Below are 15,832 nucleotides of genomic sequence, written 5' to 3'. Positions count from 1 at the left end.
TATGCATTTTAAATAGATTTTGTAGGGGTTTGGGATGACTTTGGAATTTATGGGTTTGGCATTTAAAAACACAGCATGGGACAAAAGTAGGTTTACAGTTGTGACTATGCGAAACAGTTTACTCTTGTATTATTAGTTATTAAATATTGTATTATTTTTCATATGAACAACTGTAAACCTACTTTTACTCCACCCTGTATATACTATTTGGTTAAAATTTTCCCCTAGCCATAATAATTTGACATGATATTGTATGATTGATTATATTTATCGCATTCTACGTTTTAGAGTTTGTAGTTACAGTTTAACTCAGTGGTTCTCAACCTTCCTAATGCCGTGATCCTTTAATACAGTTCCTCATGTTGTGGTGACCCCCAGTTTCATTGTTACAAATTGAACATAATTAAAGCATAGTGATTAATCACAAAAACAATATGTAATTATATATGTGTTTTCCAGTGGTCTTAGGCGACCCCTGTGAAAGGGTCGTTCAACCCCCAATAAAAATTAACCTGGCTGGGCCGGCGTGGCTCAGTGATTGAGTGTTGACCTATGAACCAGGAGGTCACGGTTTGGATTCCGTGTTAGGACACATTCCCAGGTTGCTGGCTCGATCTCCAGGTTGGGGCATGCAGGAGGCAGCCAATCAATGATTCTCTCTCATCATTGATGTTTCTATCTCTCTCCCTTTCCCTTCCTCTCTGAAAAAAAAATTTTTTTTTAAAGTTAGCCTGTTATATTTGGTGAAACATTTAATTTACTCCTAATGCCTTGGCAGGGCCGACCAAATGATTTTGCAGGCCTTTTGCAGCCTGCGGTTGCATGTTCCCCACCCCTGCTTTAGAGGGAGCATGGCTCTTCCAATGCCTTGATTTCTGCCTTCTAATATCCAGAACTGCGAGCAAATACATTTCTGTTGTTTTAAGCCACCTAGTTAGTGGTAATATGTTACAATAGTTTTGGAAACTAATACAGACCATATGTGGCACATATAAAATTTATTTTTTTACTCCGTTTATCCTCTTAAAATCCTGACCATAAAATTTCCCAGTAAATATCTTTTGCATTTTAAATAGATTTTGTAGGGGTTTGGGATGACTTTGGAATTTATGGGTTTGGCATTTAAAAACACAGCATGGGACAAAAGTAGGTTTACAGTTGTGACTATGCGAAACAGTTTACTCTTGTATTATTAGTTATTAAATATTGTATTATTTTTCATATGAACAACTGTAAACCTACTTTTACTCCACCCTGTATATACTATTTGGTTAAAATTTTCCCCTAGCCATAATAATTTGACATGATATTGTATGATTGATTATATTTATCGCATTCTACGTTTTAGAGTTTGTAGTTACAGTTTAACTCAGTTTCTCAACCTCTTCCTAATGCCGTGATCCTTTAATACAGTTCCTCATGTTGTGGTGACCAATTTCATTGTTACAAATAGAACATAATTAAAGCATAGTGATTAATCACAAAAACAATATGTAATTATATATGTGTTTTCCAGTGGTCTTAGGCGACCCCTGTGAAAGGGTCGTTCAACCCCCAAAGGGGTCGCAACCCACAGGTTGAGAACTGCTGAACTGAAGCCATGGTCCTGGATGAACAATTGAATATTATTTCTCAATGTGTTTGACTCCCAAATAGCACAGTGCTATGTGAGAATCAGTGGTAAAATAAAGTGAAACACCCAGAGTAAATATATTCCAACAGCCTGAATATAAAATAAAAATATGTCTAGGGCAATTGGTTATTGAGGTGGGAAAAATTAGTATTTTGGTGAAACTAACCAAAAATAAGAGTAGCTTAAACAGTATTTCTGGGTTCTTAATTCATTTTCTACAAACTGAGTCAGTTAATACCTACAAGGTTTGGTTAAACTTTGAAAAAATATGATCTTATGAATATTCTTCTAGTTTCTAATTTATAGGAAGTGGATATTTTCTATAAGCACTATAATTCTTATTCAGAACCTTTGTAGTAGAGGAAATTTTGTTTTTAAGAAGCTTAAGAATTTATTGGAAAATAGTTTGGGGGACCTATGCCAGCACTTTAAAATACATATACCCCCCATTTTCACTAGAGTGAAATAGGAACAGTAAAGAAAATGTCATCTTGAATTAGTAATGATAAAAGCAATACTGTTCTCATTATAAATATTTTTATAGTAGTTCTTTTATTTTTTATTTTAAAAAAATAAAGGTTATTCAGAGAGGAAGGGAGAGGGAAGGAGAGATAGAAACATCAGTGATGAGAGAGAATCATTGATTGGTTGCCTCCTGCACCCCCCACACTGGAGATCAAGCCCACAACCCAGGAATGTGGACTGACCAGGAATCGAACTGTGAACTCCTGGTTCATAGGTTGAGGTTCAACCCTTGAGCCACACCAGTTGGGCGCTAATAGTGCCTTTTAAAAAAAAAATTAGTAATATTTTTTCAGTTTAAAACTCAAAATTAATCTGAAAAATAAAATGAAACAAAATTATATTTAAGTATACAATGAGAAGTCGTGCTTCTACCCTTGCCCCTTCTGCTCTAGTTTTACTTTTCATCCTGTAACCACTTTAATTATGTATTCTTTCAGTGTTTCTTTATGAAAATAAAAGCAAATGTTAATATTTTTCTTACTTTTTCCTCCATTTCATACATACTAGTAGAACAATACATAGAAATAAGTTTGTTCTTTACCTTGTATTTTTCACTTAATATACCTTAGCTATCTTCCCATATCAGTATATAGAGGACAGTCTCAGTTTTTCACAGGTGCATTGCATTCCATTGTGTGGATGGACTAATATATTTAGCTAGGTGGTTATTGAATATCTGAGTTGTTTTCACTTTTCACTATTACTAATTGTGTTGCCATGAATAATATTGTACATAAATTATTTTTTAAAAATATGTCTTTATTGATTTGAGAGAGAGAGATGAAAACATTGATTTATCAACATCTCTATCTGCTGCCTCCCGCACACCCCTATTAGGGATCAAGTCCACAACTCGGGCATGTGCCCTGACTGAGAATCGAACCAGTGACCTTTTGATGTATGGGACAACGCTCAACCAACTGAGCTGTTATACCAGCCGGGCCGAGCATGGTTTTTATTAGCATTTCCTAGGAGTGAGGTTGAGCTTCTTATTTTTAAGGCCATTCCTGTATATGATCTTGAATTGACTTCCTGCAGTGATGATTATGATACACTAGAGGCCCAGTGTATGAAATTTGTGCACAGGTAGGGTCCCTAGGCTTGGCCAGTGATCAGGGCCTATTGGGGCTTTCCAGCTGCTGGCCAGGGCCTTCCTTCTCTGACTGCCGACCTTAGGCTGGGGCCTTCGTTTATTCTGCACTGCTCCCTGGTGGTTAGCACACATCATAGCAAGCGATCAAACTTCCCGTCTCCCAATTGAACTCCCCGAGGGTACCCTTTATATGTGTGTGTGTGTGTGTGTGTGTGTGTATAGCCGGTGTTGAAAATAATGTTTTAATAGGGGAGGAAAGGCAGGATATGATTGTTATTAGAAAAAGGACTTTTGGATTCTCTTTTTCCAATTCATGAATTTTCACATATTCAGAATTTATTTGTATAGAATGGATTCTGAAAGTTCATTTGTTTTGTTACTCTTTTGGAGGCCTGCAGTGTGTGATTGATACAGTCAAGGCATCCAGGTCTTTCTACCCTCATGCCTTTTCCATCTTTTTCAAGAAAGCATAGATTGTTGTGCATTCTCTTTGAACTGCTTCAGAGGATTGTAAAACATTGCTCAAATTTTGCCCAATGGCCTGGTCTTATATTTACTAGGCATTTGCTAAATTAGTCTTTAGTTAGTATAAGTTGATTTCTATAAATGTTTTTGCTTTCATTTAGCATGTTCTACAAAATGCTAGACACTTTATTTCATGATGCTGTTTTTTGTCTCCAACTTACCTGTTGTGTCTGTTCTTTTTTGTCACTTTTTGTGTCAGTAAGCATTCTGTTTAGTGAAGGTTGGGAGAACTGTTTTGAGCTTTTTGGTAGTAATGTCAGTTTGTTTGCATTCTGAACTAAAACCCTCTCCTTAAGAGGGTAGAAACTAATGACTCAGAGGACAATGCTTTATACAGCTATTAATGCCATTAAATATTGTGTTGGCAATAGTTGTGAACATTATTGTTTAATTTCTTAAAATTTCATATTGGGGGAACTACAGGAGAAGCATATAGTAAAATACTCACCAGAGAATAAAGATAAAAGTAAGTGTGCCTAGTTGAAAGAACAACAGGCAGAATGAGGGGAGAAACTAATGACTCAGAGGACAATGCTATATTCTGAAAGCCAAGTTGACAAGGAAGTAGATACCCAGTGACTCATAAATACAAAACCAAAATGTTCTCTGTCAAATAATAATGGAGTTTTCAAGCAAGAACAACCTTTTTGCTTTCGGGACAGTCTTTATTTAGATGGTTTGGCTGACTTGCATTTTAATTTTTCATTGAGCCAAATGTTCTGTGAGTATTTAGGCTAGCTACCCAGCACTATGCTAGATGCAGGGATACAGTAATGTGGGTGCATAGCAAACTGTTCCTGCTTGCATGACACTTAGATTCTAATGAGAGAAATAGAGACATTAATCCCATGAACCTATAACTACACAATGAAATAAGAACTCTGAAAGGAGACATTGTTCTCTCTGTGTGTAATTGTGTTTGTGTTGGGAGCAGATTGGAGTAATAGAAATTCAGACGAATTTCTAAGAGAAATTTTCATTTGAGAGGTGCAGGATAAATGAGAGTTAACCAAAGGAAGGTAGAGGAGAAGAATGGTAGGTGGAGAGGATTTTTCTAGGCAGGGTATCAGAATATGTTTTCAGAAGACAGAAGAATAAAAATTAGACCTTGATTTCTCTTTTAGAGCTCTGGTTTATGTAAATATTTATATTTCTTTTTCAATACTTGGTGATACTTAAACATCCTTAACTAGGCCCAGTTTAACTGTGGAATATTGTTGAACTTTTTTTTTTAATTAGGGAAACTGATATGTGTGAAAATTTGAGGCAAGGGGAGCGCTGAATGAGTTTATTATTAAGATGTTATGGGAAGAAAAGACAGAATGTACTCAGGCACCAGATATTTCTGTAAATGAACAGCTGTGCTATCACTCCCATTGGGGAAGCATGAAGGCATTCTTTGGCAGGCTTATTTATTTATTTATTTATTCATTCATATTTTTATTGATTTCAGAGAGGAAGGGAGAGGGAGAGACAAATGGAAACATCAGTGATGAGAGAAAATCATCAATCGGTTGCCTCCTGCAAGCCCTCCCTGGGGTTTGAGCCTGCAACTTGGGCTTGTGCCCTGATTGGGAATCCAACTGAGACCTCCTGGTTCCTAGGTCAGCACTCAACCACTGACCCACACTAGGCAGGCTGACAGGTGCTTTTTGTTCATACCCTCTTTTCTTTCTAAATTCAAATAGGAATGTGTTTTTTTTAACCACCTTTCTTGTGATATAATTAAAATGTACTGTTCTTAGTTTTGACAACTGTATGCACCTCTGTGACCTCTACCCAAAACAAGATATGGAACATTTCCAGCCTCCTAGAAAGTTCATTCATGTCTTTTTTCAGCCAATTTCCCACCACCACAATAACTAATTTTATCACTATACATTAGTATTGCCTGCATCTGGATTTCATATAAAAGGAGTCATACAGTTTGTACTCCTCTGTGTCTGGCTTCTTTTGCTTAAACATAGTATTTGTGTGTACTGTTACATTAATGGTTCATTCCTTTTTTAAGTGCATTTATTGAGATATAATTCATATAGCAAACAACTAGCCTAGGTAAAGCAAATAGTTCAGTAATTTTTACTATATTCAGAGTTATGCCACCATTACCATTCAGATTTTAGAACATTTTTATCACCCCAATGGGTATCATATTCAGTTTACAGTTGAGAAACCATTCCCATTAGCAGGTCCTCCTTATTCTGTTCCCTTCTCTTTTTCCCCCCCTCCAGCCATAGACAAATACTAACTTACTTTGTCTCTATAGATTTGTCTATTCTGGACATAAGTTTATTCTTTTTTTCCCTTTTAAAAATAATTTTTAAGTATTAGAAATGTCACCATTTTGCATTCACAGTTCTATGGATTATGGATCCAGGCAGATTATTATTGTAGGCTAAAATTATTAGGTGAAAGGTGACAAGTGATTTTATCATGGTGGGACTGACTTAATATCCTGACTTCACTGATCAATTTTCACATCATTAAAAGTAGACAGACAGACATCATGCCTCTTAATTTTATGAAATAGCATTCTACCCACACAAAAAAATTTAACCCAAACCTAATCAAGAAAAGTAATAGGGCTGATAGATTAAGTATATAGGCTATATTGAGAGGACTTTGGCTTTTTGGTGTGTGTGAATAGTGGTATGGGTGTGGAATATGTTTCCAATGATCCATTTCCCCTATAGTTTACCTGATTCTTTGAGGAAAGCTCAGCTGCACTTTAATATGTTTTCACTGCCTTTTTTTTTGCTTAGAGAGAGAGAGGAAAGGAGAGGGAGAGAGAGAAATATTGATGAGAAACATCAACATGGATTGGCTGTCATGGGAATCAAACCAGTGACTTCTTGGTGCATGGTTCCATGCTCAACCCATTGGGCCACAACAGCTGGGCTCAGCTGCACTTTATTTTCTTTTAAATATATTTTTATTGATTTCAGAGAGGAAGAGAGAGGAGAGGGAAAGCGATAGAAACATCAGTGATGACAGAGAATCATTGATCGGCTGCCTCCTGCCCGGCCCCTATTGGGAATCAAGCCCACAACCTGGGCATGTGCCCTGACTGGAAATTGAGCTGTGGTCTCCTGGTTCATAGGTTGATGCTGAACCACTGAGCCACGCCTGCCGGGCTCAGCTGCACTTTAGGCAGTTAAACCTTTCTTCTCTTAAAAATAAGACTTTTTGTTTTCTTTTGGCACGTTAAAGTTCACTGCAAAGTTGAGGGGAAGGTGGGACTTTGGCTTTACTATGAAAAAATCAGGAGCATAATAGGCTTTTGAGCAGGAGAGTGAGGTGATGATGTGGCTTAGCTTTAACAAACTAACTGGCTGCTGTGTTGAGAATAGGCTGGGAGTAAGAGGAGCAGGGTATTAGCACAAATACCAAGTTGGAAGCTGTTGCATTAGTCCAGGTGAGAGGTGAAGGTTGCTTGAACTGGGTACTAGTGAGTAGAGGAAGGGGGAAGTGGTTTGGACTGTGACTATTTTAGATTGGTAGAAGACTGTGTAGGATTGGTAGATCCAACATAATATCCTGAGGGAATAATGTGGGGAGTGAGAAAGGAAATGAAAACTCTAAAGTTTTTAGTTTAAACAGCTCAAAGTACAGAGTTAGTTACCATTACCCAAAATGGGAGAGACTGTGGGAGGAGCTTTTTTGGAGAAGATAAAGAATTCAGTTTTGATGTTTTCCACATAGTAGGTACTCATTGTGACTATAGTACTGCTGAATGTTAAGAACCAAGGATATGAGACAACTGCCCTGAGAAGAACTTTCATTGTCAGGCTCACACTGTTTATTAATTGTGTGAGTTCTCACTTCATCAGCTTGATGTTTTTATGTTGTATGTCCTGTTTTTCTTTTTTTTAAAAGAAATATTTTTATTGATTTCAGAGAGGAAGAAAGAGGGAGAGAGATAGGAACATCAATGATGAGAGAGAATCATTGATTGGCTGCCTCCTGCACGCCCCCTACTGGGGATCGAGCCCACAACCTTGTCATGAATTGAATCTGGGACCCTTCAGTCTGCAGGTCAACGCTCTATTCACTGAGCCGAACTGGCTAAGGCTGTTTTTCCATTTAAGATACGTATATAGTACCTGCTTTATGCCAGGAACTGTTTTATCTAATTTTTTGAATACTAACTTATTTAATCCTTATAAAAACCTTATAAGTATATTATTATCATGCATGTTTTACAGATTAGGCACTGAAAACTTAAGGAATTTGCCCAAGGTCACATAGCTAGTGAAGGTAGAGTTAGGACTCATATCCACAAACTTTGGTTCCAAAATTTGTGTTCCAAACTGCTATGCGATGGTGCTTTCCTTTTTATTATCACCCATTGATTTATTGTAGTCATAAATGAAGAGAGAGGATTCAAGCAAAGGTCCAGAAGCTTATTTCAAGGCATTTACACATAGAGGTTGTCTGTAGCTTTAAAAGTTATGGTTATTTTCATATTATAAAATAAAGTGAGTAAAATAAAATCATAGGTGCTAATACAAAAGCCCTAGAAATTATATTTCGAGGTGCTCTTAACTTAGGGTTTTATGTGAGACCTTCTGGAATGTAATGGTTATCTAAGTTGGAAAATATCTATCAATACTACATCTTTATGATTCTGTTTACATGTCTGCTATGTTGCAAAAAGTATTGGTTTGGGATTTATGGACTGATGATCTTTGAGATACTCCATATATTTTATTTAATATTGCTCGAGCTGCTTGACTGTTAATGTTGAAAATCCTTAAGGAGTTGGCTGGCCTTTTTGCATTCAGGTATTATTGGTTTTGCTCCATTTGGCTTAAATTGTCATTGCCCCACAAGGCAGGGTAGCTTTTTAGTTCAGAGTCCTCTTCAATAATCTGTGACCTTTACAGCTGTCATTTTGAAATGATATATCTTGTAAGGTGTTTTAATCATTTGTTTTTCCCTGAGGGTATAATTAGACTGTACAAGGTGACTATGATAGTGGCTGGTCTTCAAACTTTGAGAAAATATATTTTAAAGATAACTTTTTTTAGGTTATCAATATTTTCGGTGAAGCACAGTGTAGCACAACACTATTTCTACTTCTCTTTGTTGGTGTTTGTGAGTCATCAACACAATTCTTTAAAAAAGCGCACAGCTTTTTCTGTTGGAGATAGGTAAGATGCAACTGTTGGTATTCGTTGTACTGAATGCAGGTGAAAATTAGTTGTCCCAAAGATCATATATAACAAATACTATTCCAGATATATAAGAGAGAAGTAAATTTATGACAAACAAGGATGCTTAATTCTCTCATGGAACCTACTTGAGAAAGGCTGGGCTCTAGTCTGTTTTTGTAAGTCCCAAGAGCTAAAAATACATATTTTTTTGTAAAAGGTTGTGTGTTTTATTTTTGTTTTTTGTTGTTGTTGTTTTTTAAAGGCAGGGCAAGAGGCTGTATATGGCCTGCAACACCTAAAATATTTACTGTCTGGACTTTTACAGAAAAGGTTTGTCCAACTCTCTTAAGAGGAGAATACCCAAATTTGAAACCCAGCTTCTCTTTTTTGTACCTGTTTGATTCAGTATCTGACTGTAAATGGGGCATAGTAATAGTACCTATCCCAGAATTATTGTGAAGATTACATATAATAATGTCAAGTTTTACGATATAGCTTAATGAATGTTATCACAGTATATTTAATATGCAAAATAAGCGATTATGGTATTTACATGTGCTGTTATGAATATGGTATGTTGCATATATCGTCTATTCTGTTGTGATGTGAAGCAGTGTTATTTCAATTGAGAATACTAGCTAGTATTCACAGTACCATAATTTCTGGACTCTTAGAGTGGGAAGGTACTCTTAAAAACGAATTTGTTACCAGTTAAATGTTAGCGCATTTTAGTGTTTGGTAAATCATTTCTCAAGGTAGTCTCTCTTTTTCTCTTTCTCTTTCTTTTTCTCTTTCTCTTTGAATAGCACTAATTTGATTATTTTTGTTTTGTGTACTGACTTTGTCTTCCTATAGAGTTTTCTCTCTTACTGAGTTTTGATGTCCTAGAGAAGCAGTTCTCAAATTTCTGGTCGTTGAGAATGCTTTGAAGAATTACTATATTAAAAATTCCTTTGAAAGTAACAGCCTATTACATATTATTTATTTATTTTATTTTAATTTTTCAATTAAGTTGACATTGAATATTAGTTTCAGTGACATTGAAAATTATATTAGTGGTTAGACACATATAATTACGAAGTGATCCCCCCAATAAATCTCATACTCACCTGGCACTGTACATAGTTGTTATAATATTATTGTCTATATTCCCTATGCTATACTTTATATCTCCATGATGATTTTGTAACTGCCTATTTGTACTTCTTAATCCCTTCACCTTATTCACCTACCTCCCAACCCCACTCCCATCTGGTTATCATCAGCTTGTTCTCTAATCTATTACATTTTTTAAAAAATATTTTTATTGATTTTTTACAGAGAGGAAGGGAGAGGGATAGAGAGTTAAAAACATCGATGAGAGAGAAACATCGACCAGCTGCCTCCTGCACACCTCCTACTGGGGATGTACCCGCAACCAAGGTACATGCCCTTGACCGAAATCGAACCTGGGACCTTTCAGTCTGCAGGCCGACAGTCTATCCACTGAGCCAAACCGGTTTGGCTAATCTATTACATTTTAAACAACATTTTAGTAAGAATCATTGTTTATCAAAACAAAAAATATTAAGTGAGAAGAACATTGTTTTTACATTTTACAAATATGCAAATATTTGTTCTAATATTTCTTGATCTAATATGTTCCCCTTAGTGGTGTTTATTTAATTTATTTATTTATTGTTAATCCTCACCCGAGGATATTTTTTCATTGGTTTTTAGAGGGTGTGGAAGGGAGGGGGAGAGACAGAGAGAGAGAAACATTGATGTGCTAGAGAGACATCCATTGGTTGTCTCCCTCATGCACCCTGGCCAGGGTCAGGGATTGAGCCTGCAACCCAGGTACATGCCCTTGGCCAGAATCGAATTTGCTGCTCTTTAGTCTATGGCCGACACTATCCACTAAGTCAAATCAGCTACTAGGGCATCCCCTTAGTGATTTTAAAGACTTTGTCAAATACTATTCTAATCCTTTATACTTACTGTTCTTGAATGACACCGGATTTCAAGGATAAATTCATTACTATATAGTAGGGATACCATTTCGTGTACAATTCTCTTCCCAAAGATATCCAACTGTTTGGGTGTTCTTTTATCTGTAATAAACACACTTTTAGTAATTGTAGAGTCAAAAGATTATACAATGACATTTGGTACTTACTGATTACTTTAGGTCATTATATAAAGATATTTTTTTCTTAAATGTATTAACAAGTGCTTATTCACTTGAAGGTACTAACATCTATTTTGCACAGCCTTAAGAGAGTTTACCTGGACAATTTATGTAGTCTTATGCCATCTGTAAATTCTCCTCTGCATCTCTTTCTGAGCACTTGTAAATAATTAGACTAAATTTTGCTGAAGTATCCTAGTGCTTACACTTCTCCTGTCAAAAGTACCCATTTGTTTCCTATCTGTAGCCATATATTCTTTTCCTCAGCAAATTGAGAACCAAAGAAATGCAGCAGTATTCTGAAAATATAACTTAATTCCAGCTCTAATAGGGCAAGAAAACTGTGACAAAAATGGATTGACTTGATCATTCCAGTTCATAATGTGGTTCATGGATTCCACTGATGGTTCCTAAAATCCTTTCACGGATCTGTAAGGTCAGAACTATTTTCATGATGATATTAAGATGTTATTTATCCTTTGTACTGTGTTGATATTTGTACTTACGTCGCAAGAAAGTGGTGGCTCAAACGCTGGTGCACAAATCAAGGCAGTGGCACCAAACCACTGGAGTACTCATTATAGTCTTTCACTGCCACACACAATAAAAAATGCCATTTTTACCTAAGAATGCCCAGGAGAGGCAGTAATAAGTATTGTTTTTACTAAATCTCGACCATTTAGTACATGTCTTGTTAGTATTCTATGTGATGAAATGGAAAGTATGCATAAAGTACTCATATGATTGAGTGTGAGCTAAACTAAGTGTTTTTATATTTCATGGGATACCATTTTACTTAGAAAAATTGTTTGACCAGTCATGGTTATTCAAACTTCAGTATTTGACAGACATTTTCTCAAGAAGGAATGAAATGAGCCTGCCACATCAAGGGGGGAAAATAACAGTAATTGTTACCAATGATAATATTTGAGCTTTAAAGAAAAATTAAAATATTGGAAAACATATTATCTGCCACTGTGAGCATGACAGTTTCCCTTAAAAAAACCTTTTGATGAGATTGGTGGTGATATTAACAAAGTGTTTTGTTTGTTTTTGGTGGGATTCACATAACTCAGTGAACTTTCCAAATGGATTATTTTGTAGCAAACATTTTACTTCTAAATTAACATAGAAAATTGACCATTTTGTATACAGTTCTAGGAATTTTATTACATGCATAAATTTGTGTATCCAGAATAGCTCCATCACCTTCAACAACTCCCTTGTGTTCTCCTCTGTAATCATCCTTCTCCAAGCCTCTGGCAACCTCTCATCTTATCATCAGTATGGTTTTGTCTTTTTGAGAATGTATATTAATGGACTCACATAGGATGTAACCATTTGAGACTGCCTTCATTCTCTCAGCATAATGCCTTTGAGAGTCATCGAAGTTGTATCTATCAGTATTTGTTTTTTTATATATTTTTATTGATTTCAGAAAGGAAGGAGAGGGAGGGAGAAAGAAATAGAAACATCAATGATGAGAATCACTGATCGACATAGCCCCTACTGGGGATTGAGCCCGCAACCCTGGGGAAGTACCTTGACCAGGAATGGAACAGTGACCTCCTGGTTCATAGGTCCACGCTCAACACTTGTTATTTTCCTTTATAGCCATCCCAGTGAGTATGAAGAGATACCTCATGGTTAAATTCATTTTGCATTTACCTTGAGCCACACCGGCCAGGCTCAATATTTATTATTTTTTTAAAATTAAAGTAAAATTTACTGCTTTAATAATTTTACATTTGATCTTAGCCAAAAGGACAAGAAATGATATTTTAGCCATTTTAAACTGTAAATCAATAGCTTTTAGAACATTCAAATGTTGTACAGTAATCATCATTACCCAATTTCCTGGCATTTCATTACATCAAAGAGATATCCTGTACCCATTATAGGCATACCTTGGAGATATTGCAGTTTTAGTTCCAGACTACAGTAATAAAGTGAAACCAAGCTGCACAAATTTTTTATTTCCCAGTGCATATAAAAGTTATAAACTTACTCTATACTATAGTTTATTAAGTGTCTAATAGTATTATGGCTAAAAGAGCAATGCACATATCTTAATTTAAAAATACTTCATTGCTAAAAAATTATAATTATCAGCTGAGCCTGTTGGAAAAATGACACTGATAGACCTGCATCATGCAGGGCTACAACAAACCATCAATATGTAAAAAAAAATAGCAAAATGCAGTATCTGTGAAGCACAGCAAAGCATAGTGCAATAAAGTGAGGTATGTCTCTACATAGTCACTCCTCATTTTCCTCACCCATCCACTAATATTCTTTCTGCTTCTATGGATTTGCCTATTCTGGACATCCTATATAATAAAGAGCTAATATGCTAATTAGACCAGACGGCAGAATGACCTTCTGGAACAACCAATGAGCCAGAGGTCCTGGACTGTGAGAGGGATGTCTGTGTGCTGGCTTATGTGGACATCCCCCAAGGGAGACCCCCTCTCCCCCCAGTGCATGAATTTCATGCACCAGGCCTCTAGTTTCATATAAACAGTCCTACAATATATGGCCGTTTATATCTGGTTTCTTTCATTTAGCATAGTATTTTTGAGATTCATCCATGTTGTTGTACTCATCAGTATTTCATTACTGTATTAATCAGTTCAGGCTGCCATAACAAAATGTTGGATGACTTAAACAGCAGGTATTTATTTTCTCATATTTTGGGGGCCGTAACCCCCAGATCAAGGTTCAGCATGGTTGGTTTCTGTTGCGTACTCCTTTCCCGGCTTGTAGATGCCCACCTTCTCACTATGTCTTCCCATGGCCTTTCCTCTGTGGTTGGGCAGGGGAGCTTTTTCATTGTTCTGTAGTTATTAGTGTGCAAGTCTTCTACCTCCTTGGTTAAATTTATTCTAAGTACTTTATTCTTGCTATTATTCTAAGTGGAATTATTTCCTTAATTTCAGATTGTTCATTGTTAGTGTATAGCTGATACACTATAAAAATATAACTGATTTTTGTATGTTCTTGTATCCTGCAATCTTGTTGAACTTATTTTATTAGGTTTAGTAGTTTTTCTGTGGACTGTCTAGGACAGCCGTGGGCAAACTATGGCCCGCGGGCCGGATCCGACCCGTTTGAAATGAATAAAACTAAAAAAAAAAAAAAGACCGTACCCTTTTATGTAATGATGTTTACTTTGAATTTATATTAGTTCACACAAACACTCCACCCATGCTTTTGTTCCGGCCCTCCGGTCCAGTTTAAGAACCCATTGTGGCCCTCGAGTCAAAAAGTTTGCGCACCCCTGGTCTAGGACAGGGGTCCTCAAACTTTTTAAACAAGGGGCCAGTTCACTGTCCCTCAGACTGTTGGAGGGCCGGACTATAGTTTAAAAAAAACTATGAACAAATTCCTGTGCACACTGCACATATCTTATTTTGAAGTAAAAAAACAAAACGGGAACAAATACAATATTTGTATTTGCATGTGGCCCGCGGGCCGTAATTTGAGGACCCCTGGTCTAGGAGTTGTTGCTTTTTAAATATTCACCCAAGGGTATTTGGGTATGTTTTTGTTTTTTGTTTTTAATGTTTCTTTTTTAAATTCTCACCTGAGGATATTTTTTCCATTGATTTTTAGAGTGGAAGGAAGAAGGAGAGACAAAGAGAAACACTGATGTGAGAGAGACACATCGATTGGTTGCCTCTGGCATGCCCCCCATTAGGGCTGGGAGTCTGCAACCAAGGTACATGCTCTTGACTGGAATCGAACCCGGGACCCTTCAGTCTCCAGGCCAATGCTCTATCTACTGAGCCAAACCAGCTAAGGCAGGATATGTTTTTATTGAAATTTTTTAGAGATAAAGGAAGGGAGAGAAAAGAAAACATCAATTGGTTGCTTTTCCTATGTGCCCTGACCAGGAATGAAACCTGCAACCTTTTGGTGTATGGGACAATGTTCCAACCAACTGAGCCACCCACGCAGGGCTAGGATTTTCTATGTATAAGATACTGACATTTGCAAAAAGAGATAGGTTTATTTTTTGCTTTTTAATTTAGATGCCTGTTATTTCTTTTTCTCTTACCTAATTGCCCTGCCTAGAACTTCCAAACAATGTGAATAGAAATGGCAAGAGTAAATATCCTTGTCTTGTTCCTCATCTTAGTAGGAAGCTTTGTGTTCTGCCATCGACTATGTTAGTTTTTCATAGATGCTCTTTATTGAGTTGTGAAAGTTTCTTTCTATTTCTAAATTGTTAAGTGTTTTTATCATGAAAGGGTTTTGGAATTTGTGAAATGCTTTTCTGTCAATTGAGGTAATCATGTTATTTTCCTCCCCTTCATTCTATTAACATGGTGATTAATTATTTTCAGTTGATTTATTTTGTATGTTGGACCACCCTTGCATTACTGGCTTAAATCCATGGCTTATAGTCCTCTTAATATGCTGTTGAATTTGATTTGCCAGTATGTATTTTGTTGAGGATTCTTGTATCTATATTAATGAGGGATAACAGTATGTAGTTTTCTGTCAAGCAGCAAGGATGGACTGGCTCCCAGCAGTAAATAAATCCAAGAATAAAAAAAAAAAAAGGAGAGGTTGGTAGCTTCAGTCACCCGCCAGCCTGAAAACGGCTCTCAGGCCCTCACCCAGACTGGCCAGCCACCCCAGTGGGGACCCCCACCCTGAAGGGGGGGTGACCAGCTCCAAACAGCCATCAGCCCCTCACCCAAGGTGGCCAGGCACCCAATGCC

The 15,832-nt window shown here is 36.7% G+C and overlaps 1 protein-coding gene across 4 annotated transcripts in view; it reads left to right on the top strand.

The window, feature by feature from the left end:
- Positions 1–15,832, top strand: part of LOC102774825 (ligand-dependent corepressor) — a 96,592-nt gene that overhangs the window by 2,355 nt on the left and 78,405 nt on the right. The window contains exon 1 of one of the 4 annotated variants that reach the window (XM_015559379.1): positions 8,931–9,262. The exons of the other annotated variants lie outside the window; for them this stretch is intronic. The gene's annotated coding sequence lies outside the window, so the exon portion shown is untranslated. Of the gene's footprint in view, positions 1–8,930; positions 9,263–15,832 lie in introns of those variants that run through there. 4 annotated transcript variants of the gene reach the window in all.

The sequence above is a fragment of the Myotis davidii genome, unplaced genomic scaffold, assembly GCF_000327345.1.
Source record: "Myotis davidii unplaced genomic scaffold, ASM32734v1 scaffold332, whole genome shotgun sequence".
Classification (NCBI taxonomy): domain Eukaryota; kingdom Metazoa; phylum Chordata; class Mammalia; order Chiroptera; family Vespertilionidae; genus Myotis; species Myotis davidii.
This window is presented reverse-complemented; position numbering and strand designations above follow the sequence as displayed.